Source organism: Psammomys obesus, unplaced genomic scaffold (genome assembly GCF_907164565.1).
Source record: "Psammomys obesus unplaced genomic scaffold, mPsaObe1.curated_primary_1811, whole genome shotgun sequence".
Classification (NCBI taxonomy): Eukaryota; Metazoa; Chordata; class Mammalia; order Rodentia; family Muridae; genus Psammomys; species Psammomys obesus.
The window spans coordinates 6,527,788-6,537,486 of NW_026586463.1; positions in this window are offsets into that span (position 1 = coordinate 6,527,788).

Here is a 9,699-nt window from a genome sequence, read left to right on the forward strand (position 1 = left end):
CTGTCTTTACAGCTGGTGGGGGGGGCACCCCACCCCCACCCCCAGCAACCCCTACTCCCATCTACATAACAGCAGTGCTTCAGGAAAAAGTCTCTTTAAATGTTTCAGGTCACACTTCCACACTTGCCATTGTCGGAGAAGTAACCAAAAGTGATACGAATGAAAACCAAAGCCGAGCAGTCAGTGGCCCAAGCAGTTAAAGTTCCTGAGGTTGGCTGGACACCTGTCCCGAGGCTTTAGCATGTCCACCACACCCAGCCCTGTTTAGCCCTGCCTTTCTCTGTATTGATTTTGTTTTCAGTTTATTCTCTCTGCAGAGTGACCTGCCTCAGCTTCAGGCTCATGCCTGAGGACTCCAAGCCTTGGAGTTTCTCAACTCACTGTCCCAACAAAACCAAAGCAGAGAGAAGGAATATTCTGGACAGTGCTTCAGTGTATTTTCATCCATGGCCGAGGCTAGAAAGGAACAGAGAATCCTATATAGACTGCTGGGAAGAGGGCACTTTCTCATCTCAGGGAAACTGAGTCTACTTAACTAAGAAAGGGATAGAGACATAGATGCCGAGCACACAGTGAAAGGTGCTCACTGGAATTGTTCTGTTTCTTACTTCTGCAAGCCAGGACACAAGTATATTAGCAGAACCTGAAATCAAACACACTTTATGAGACTTTGAAGCGTGATGTGAAGGAGGGAATACTGGATGATCTCTGTGGTAGAGAGCAGTGGAGAGGCAGTCAGTCATCTTTCAGGAGATGAGTGATGCCGTCCTAGAGGAAATACCCTGTGCTGAGCAGGAGCCACACACTGTGAGCATCAGCCATGGGGTAGGTAGGGGATCTCTACCAGAGCATGATTGTGGCATTATGTGAACACTGTTTATAGTTTTATAATCTTTATAATTGCTTTTTGGCTCTCCATGAACTGATTCGCAAGATTAATGCATCGCATATCTTAGCTCATGCGTGCCTATTGGTTCTTATCGACATAGAAAACTAGACTTTATACTAATTGGGGCAGAGTGTTTCTGGAACCCAGAAAGATCCTCTGGGTACCTCCATAAAGTGCTGGAGTAGAACTCGACAGAAGACTACAGCAACCCCAAGAACACTTTGACAAACACATTGATCTCAAGAGTGATTTTGTGCTGTTAAACATCTAAAAAAGTGAGTGTCTAGTATGGATTTTTCTAGTGAAAACCTCAACTACCATTAAAAGCCAGGTACCAGGAGAAAAATTCTTAATGTTCTTCTAGGAGATTAGTATCCTCTGGGAGTGAGCCTTCAGGACATTGTAACAGAAGAAATTTAAGCAAATGCATGATGTTAATTCCTCAAGCATGCATCAAATTGCACCAACGAGCTTACTTTTCATACTCAGGACATGATCATAAAAGGGGGATCTCTTAGTACTAAGCTAACCTCTCAGGTACAGCACAAAGCTCAAATTTGGTCCTGATGTGGTAGCCAAATTATAATGCTAACGGAAAATCATAGCCTTATCAACCTTTCATGTTGGAGTTAGGGCATAATTAATGGAGAAGAAAGAGACCTTGGGAATTTAATTTAAGGACATATAAAAATGTTCCAGTGATTCAAAGAACCCTCAATTTTCAGGGTTCTATGCACTGAGTCTATCAACAGCGAACAACTGGACTTAGAGAATGGCGGGCTGTCTACTAAGATCTGAATGGTGGTGTTCGCTGGACAATAGCACCTTAAAAGCTTGGGGAAGTCCAGTAGCACCTCCCACATCCTGAGACCCATGATACATTTCTGGTCTCTTTGATCTTTAATGCAGTAAAACCCATGGATTCCTAATCAAAGGGTAGAAGTTGAAAAGGAACAGCGAAGCTAACAACCCTTCTGCAGACATTCTTTTTTCAATCCCTATAATTCCGGGATCTTCCAACTTAAACAACTTAATGCCCAAGGAAAGAATGGTTCTCCCAAGAAAGGGAACGCTACCCTTCAATCGGAAAGTGAGACTCCCTCATGCTAAAGAATGTCTAGTTTGGACTTTTCATGGCCCTGCAAAATCAGACAACATAATGGGTTGTGAGTGTTGCCTAGGGAATTGGTCCTTTTTGACATAGCGTAATAGAAAGTCATGCCGTTCTGTACAAATGGTTTACAACTTTGTACCAAGAGTGTTTCTGGAAGCCTGGAGATACTGTTGGGGTTCTGAAAGTAGAACTCAATAGAAGACTACAGCCCCCTCCCCAGCCCGAATGAAGGTTGAAAGAGTCTCTTCATCAGATGATGGGGTCTCGCATGATAGTTTTGAAAAGGTTTTGTTGTTGTTGTTGTTTTTAAGCATGGCATAATTATGAGGAAGAACGTCATAAAATCTACCCATCGCCATCAGACTGCTTGCGTTTTTATTCCTTTATTCCTTGCAGTACATAGGTGTGTCAGAACAGGTAGAGCCTGGCTCACGGAACATCCAGACGGACTGATTCAACTGAAGAGGGTGTGCAGCCCCCGGTGACCTGAGTATAAATGAAAGTGTAAATGGAGGAGGCTCTAACTCATCCCCTTGGAGGACAGGGTGTGCATACGTCTTAGTCAGGAAAAGAATTACTGCAGGATGTTAAGCAGTGACATCAGTTCCTGTGCTGTTCAGAACTTTAGCATAGAAGAAGTCGGTAGGAAGATCGGGTGGCTAAAAGGTCGATGCTGTGGGTTTGCTTTTACACTGTGGGTCATCCTTTTGCCCTCTTTCAGTGTTTGAAAGGCCTTTCCGCTGCTCAAAGAAGAGGTTGGAGATTTGCTTTCTCTCAGCGAGAGAGGGGCCAAGTGACCAGAGGTGCCACATGAGATCTCATTGTGAAAGAGAGTGTCAGAAAGGTAATGCCATGAAGAAGGTAGTTTGGCCAGGGAAGCAGAAACTCATTAAGTTATCTGAGGCATCAGAGCCAGAGGTTCCAGCCATGGCAGCCCGTCCATTTTGCTGGGGGTAGTGAGAGCATCTGCTCCATGGATTACTCTGGTGGTTTACCCTAAAGACTGTTCCTGTCTCCATCAGCCCAAGCTTGATTCGGTGGCCATCTAGAAATTTCTTGGGCTGCCAAAATATTCATTACCGAGCTCTTGATGCTTTACCTAGCTGGAGCAGGTTGGTTGTTCCCTGCTAAGGACTCTCACCGGGAGTCAAAAAAAAAGCTTTTCCTGCCCATCGCAGCCCCTGCTGAAAAGCACAAAGAAAGGAATCTTCTCTTGCTGCAGATGTTGTTGTAGCCCCGTCGTCCCCTGCTCAAAACTCTGGACACACATCAGGTAAAAAGAAGGGATGCAACTTAAAGAATTCTTTACACAAAGGGACATTAGCACAGCTGCGGTTTGACTGGAAAACTTAAGAGTGGCCCATAAAGGGAGAGCCCATCTGTTTGGGGACACTAAATCTGCTTGCAGTCCACAGGATATCGCACACCCAAAGCAGGGACTCTAACTGTGAAACCTAATTCTATAGACAAATTGTATTTGCCCCTTCTGGCAGCCTAGTGGGATACAGCTCTGTGTGCAGGGGGCTGTTCGCTGTTATGTGTTAACAGGTCTGCAGTGTCCTTTGACTAAATCTAAGCTTCATACTGGGTTTGGAGAAAAATTTGAAACAGCTTAACCCCAAAGAACACAGAATGTGTTTTCATTTCAAAATTCCTAGAAAGCCTTTAAAAATATCTCAAGATTTTTAACTAAGAAGAATGCTTAATAAGCCAGAATTCTAAGAATTCTTAATCGTCATCTATCAGGTGCTCAAAACAATTTCTTTTTCTTGTAATTTGTGTTTTTAAGGGCTAGATATGAGACTTAAAACCATCCAGTTCCTCAAAGTTTATGTCATCCTGGGTTAGTGGACTAAAAACGAAGACTATTATCAGAAGGAGAGCTTGTTCTCTGATTACTCAGACGTACAAACTATCTTTCCTTTATAGCCCATTTTAGAATGAGTGCCCAACATCCGCCTGCTTTGCTGGTACCATATGGTGTTGATGTAGGTTTATTTAGGCTCTGTGTTATCTGGGGAACTGAAAATTGACTGGGGAGTTAGGCAGACTCTTATCTCCTGCTGGCTCCTTTGCTTGCTTATTCTGCACTTTAAATAAATCACTGAGCCCCTGAGCCTCTGTTTTCCCATTTCAAGAATGGGATGGGTGAATATCTTCTTCGCAGGCTCTTGGGAAGCCAGGGAATGCAAAGGTCTGCTGTATGCCGGAAGGCGAAGAGCTATTGGAAACAAATGTGGTAAGTGGTGTCTGTGAGAAGGCAACACAAGCCTGCAGGAGAGAGATGCTGCCTCTCCCTGCTCATGATCCAGAGAGCTCAAAAGCAAGCAGTTCACATTCCCCTATATAGGATTTCCTGTCCTTTCTCTGGTATTAATCGATGATGGACACCCAAATCCCATATTGTCAAAGGGAGGAAATGCGTCTTCTTGCCACCACTGCTCATTCTCCTTTTCCCTCCTTTTGACTGCTTGTCTTCTCAGAGGTGGTAAGCAGAGGAGCCGTGGCTTAGCGGGTTAACCATGAAGACTAATAGGTAGATGCACAGAGTAGTGGGGCTCAGCTTGTCCTGCCTCTTCAAAGTCTCCACAGAGCTTTCCTTGCAAGAAGACAGTGGGGCAAGAGATGAGGAACTCATTGCCTCTGCTCTTGACAAGCTTGCTTAGGAGGCATAACACGATCCATACCAGTTAAGGTGAAGGATGCAATCGATAGCAAGGAGGCCCAACTACATGGTTACCTATGAACCCTCCACACCCCCATCTCTCAGAACAGGCTATCCAGGTGGCTCTCTCCACTTCTTTTCTGCCCTGGCATTCTGCTGTCTCATGTACACTTATGCTCATGATGTGATGTACCAGTGCAGGGCACTTTAGAATATTCTGCTGCTTAGTCAGTGATACTCAGTGGTGATGAGTCAACACCAATGGGGATATCTTCTCTCTTCTTCTATTTTGATGGTATCAGAAACAGTTCCCTGCTTTTCAATGACGTTTGGCTCTTCTTATTGACCAGAACATTATGCAGTGGTCTTTCCAAACTGCCTGCAATCCACAGTCCTCATTCTTATCCAAGCTTCCTGGAGGCTTAGAGTTGAGTATGTGAGCCTGGCCAGGAGGGGCTCTGTTTCTGGTGGGGACACCCACAGTAAAAGAATGAGCAAATCACGAGTAATGTGCCCTCAGTGGAGGACTCAGGAAAGCTCTCAACACCAAGAGAAGGATACTTTCCCAGGAACGTATGACCAGGGTTCCCAAAGACTGGGGAGGGCTCTAAGCTCACCATAAGCTAACTGACTGCATAAAAGCTGTGAAGCAAAGGGGATGGTTTCAGGCTGAAGAATACTTACGAGCCAGTGATGGAGAACACAGTGGACACAAACAAGCCCTCTCTCAAACCTCAGAACAACTGAAATAAAGAATATGAGGTTTTAGGGTATAAGCCTGGGCTGGAATATAAACACAGGCCAGTTTTTTGATGAGACCTAATTTGCCACCTACGATATTGGGATCAAATCTATCCAGCAATGGAAGATCACGAAAGAAATGCTTAAAGTGCATTAGGAGCCTTCTGTGTTAAAGAAAGAACATAAAAAGATAAGAGGAAACGATGCTCTCAAATACAGCATCTCAGGTCCACCAGCGTCAGACTTACATGAAGTGCCAATTAAAATTGCAGGCTCTTTGTTCTCCATCTTCCATTCGCTGAATCAGAATCTCAAAGTGTGAGCCTCACATGCCTACACTTGTATATAAGACATTCTCAAAGTAATTCTGATGCTCACTGGACACTTAAAGAGGTGGCAGAATGTCAGGGACAAGAGCCAAATAATGGGCCAGCAGCCCTAGGGACATGAGAGGAGCTTCTCATAGTTTGCAGGTACTGATGGGAAGGGTGGGGAAGCACCACTCCTAGGCATAGAGAATGAGAGATCTATGACCCTGAGAAAACTCTGATACCGAGAACAGTAGCTGTGACTTTTCTTCCCACAGACGAGGACGCAGGAAAGCCTGCTTAAATGTAAAAACTATTCCACTTCAGAGTGGACAATAGTCTTCAAGATGCCTGCTGAGGGGCTGTAGATGAGATAGGGTAGAGAGAGAAGAAAATTGTGCAGCTGTGAGCATTGGCTGGAGAGGACTAAGAAGTATGAAGCTGTTAACATTGACAAGCAGGTACTAAGTGTGTAGCTGCCATCACTGAGTGGTATGGTCTAGTGATACCCTACACCCTTTGCAGCTTTAAAAGAATCACTTGCTTTGTGACTAAGTCAATTTCGTATTCATCCGATGGCTGGGAAAGGTGACACTGACCAGGATGGGGGCACTTTGGTTGCTGTATCCTCAGTCCTGCCTGCATCAAGGAAAAGCCACAATGTTCCTCTTGCTGGCTGGCTTGGGACCAGTAAGCAATATTTGGAAGAATGGGGGGCATCGTGCGCTGAGGCTGCTGAAGCCTACGAGAGCCCAGACGGAAGAGCTTCAGTCCTGCGGAAGCCACCGTCACCTGCATTTCTGCCGGAGTGGTTGTTTTAGCTTTTATGTATTTTCCTTGTAAATGGGTTCTTTGAACATCCATGCTGTAATTTTCCTTGGCTGAGTACCCAAAGCTGGGGGGGGGGAGGGGAGACTGGGGGGTCAGATCCAGAAATAGAATCTAACCTTCTCACCACAGCTTGCCACAGACTTGCCCAGTGACCTCAGACCATGAATGACCTTTTCCCAAAGCACAGAATGCTGGACAATAGAAAGGCTTTTTAGAGAGGAGTTCTCCATCTATAGCTGCCACCACACTCAGAACCTACGATGGATTGAGGACATCCTATTTGCTCTCATTTCAGGGCAATGTGAATGACAACAAACAAACAAAGCAATCAATCAGTCCCTCTGTTGCGGTGACTTGACACAATGGAAGCCTTTTTCTCCCTCATGCTAGCTGCTCAGGGCAAGTGCTCAGTTGGTTGTTGATGGGATGTGGGTAGGTATTTGCCGCTTACAATCATTTAAGAATTCATGATGACAGAAATGCAGTTGCCTTCAACCCTTGTTTCCAAGGTCACTTGGGCATTCGCCAGCCAGTAAAAAGGGAAACATGGAAAATGGAGCTTCTGAAGTCCAGACCTGGAAGGATTATGCTCACTGCAATAAAGCCAGTTACACAGGCACACTTAACCAAAACAGAAGTAAAAAGTTCAGAAGAAACAAATTGTGATGAACAAACAAGAAATCCTAAGCAATATGCAGAATGAAATTAAATAAAAATCGTTTTTAGGAACATGTGTGGAAAAAGCCAGTGGAATCTGGAGGTTCTTTTTTGGTTTGTTACCTACAATTTATAGTTCCTTCACGTACTGCCCATTCACAAGCATCTATTTTCTGAAGACAGGGTTTCTCTGTATAGCCTTGGCTGTCCTGGAATTGATGTGCAGACCAAGCTGTTCTCTAACTGAGAGATCCATCTGCCTCTGCCTCCCTGAGTGTTGGGATTAAATGTGTGCCCCACAGCGCCCAGTTTACAAGCATCTATTAAACTTCCTTTCCAGATTTGTTTATTTATTTTACATATATGTCTGAATGTACATATGTACACACATGTATGTAGTGCCTACAAATGAGGACATCAAATCCTCTGCAACTGAGTTACATGTGACTGAGCTGTCCATTGTGGGTGCAGAACCCAAACACAGGCCCTCAGCAAGTATTCTTAATTCTTGAATCATTTCTCTAAGCCCTTCAACTCTTACTCTACATCAGATACTGTGGTAAATGCTTAAAGGGGATTTGAAGTGCATAAAAGTTGGTCTCTAGCTCAAGGAGTTCAAAGACTAATAAGAGAAACAATAACACCACCACCAACAAAAATGAGCTGGAGATATACCTCTTCTTGTAGAGTACTTGCTTAGCATGTACAAAGCCCTGTCTTTGATTTCTTGCACAGCATATAAAACCAGGTATGGTGACTCATATCTGTCTATATTCATAGCACTAAGGAGGTGGAGGCAGGAGGATCAAAAATTCGATATCATTTTCAGCTACATAGTGAATTTCAAATTGGCCTCAGGTACATGACACCCTGTTTTAAAATAAAACGTTAACACACAAAAACAATGAATGCTGGAATAGAAGAACTTGTATACAAAAGATGCTGTTTATAGAAAGATTCTATAAATACAAGGGGGAGGTCTACCTAGGTGAACTCTTAGTTATGAAAAATTTCCCTATACAAAAGAAAGAAAAGATCAATTTTATATGATGAGACCCAACACCTCTAGCTTCCTTGGGTATCTGTACATACATAATATACCCACACAGACAGAAACACACGTGCTCAAAATTAATAAAAAATAAATTCGTACAAAAAGGAATGTGGTGAATACAATGGGTAGAGCAAAGAATGAAGAGAGAAATACATGGAACCAAAGGTAGAAAGATAGATCAGTATTAAATTACTGAAAGCCATGCACACTTGCAATGATTCTCAGCTTTTTCTAATTATGTACTGTTTCCCTCTCACTCTTCTCAAATACCTGGTTCAAACCTTCAGTCTCTGGGGGTTCTGGAATAGGACTCTGAGTATTCGGGTATTCAGGTCCCAGGCGCCTATCTCTACGTTGTTCCCTCCATCGGTTTGTAGGTTGAAGCAATGTACTTGGTCTTTATTCCTCTGCTTCTCACTCAACAGAAAGACCCAGCAATGTTCTTTGATTGGAGGGACTCATGCCTCCATCTCTAAACCATTTCCACTCTCGTGCTAACCAGATGCTTAGACTCTTGCTCTGCACTGTAGCTTCGAGTTGGCAAAGGATGGTTATTCAAAAGGAAACCAAGGTACAGTTACAAGGTCATGGGTGAATGGACACTTAGATGAGACAAAAAGTCCACTACCCAGAATGCCACCGCACAGGATACCCACCTTAGCAGGTTGCCAGTGCCTAAAACACACTTAAAAAAAAATCTTTTAGCAAACCACATCATTAGAAAAATGCTTCCTACTTATTTTAGTTGATCTAAATACCATCTTCTTTTAAAATTAAGCAAAAGAATAAGCTCAAATCCTTGTTTAGGAGGTCTGATATGTTCACCCCTTTCTATAAAGAAATACAACATTTCATGTCTACACAACTCTTTAGGAAACCATGGGTGATACCTAAAACTGCAACTGTTGGTCCTCCTCAAGTACCATCTACCTTGTTTTTTGATCTATTGTCTCTCCCTGGCATGGGTAGGCTGTCTTTTCAAGCATGCCCCATTGATCTGCCTGCCTCCATTCCCCAGTCCTGGGATTACAAACATGTACCACCACACCCAAATTTTTGTGTGCTGTCTGGGGGTTGAGGTCAGGTCCCCAGGCTTTTCCAGCAAGCTCTTACCAACCGACTTCTCTCTCTCTCTCACAGCCTCTACCGTGTACCTCTTTATTGTCCCTTGAAACTTGATTTACGTGTTTCTATTCTGCTTGATTTACATGTTTCTGTTCTGCTTTGCTCCGCAGTGATTTAAGATAGCTTGCCGGATGCCTGTGCATCACCAAGTTGAGTAAAACTAAAGCATGAGAGAGTATGGTCCTTCAGGAAATCCAGTTCCTGTCTGAGAAACCTGACTGCTCTGAAGTTAACATGCTGGGTAGTACAGAGCTACCCACAGTGAGTGAGCTGTCAACTAGGCCCTCGTCGTTCCATGTAGTTCAGCTCAAGCAC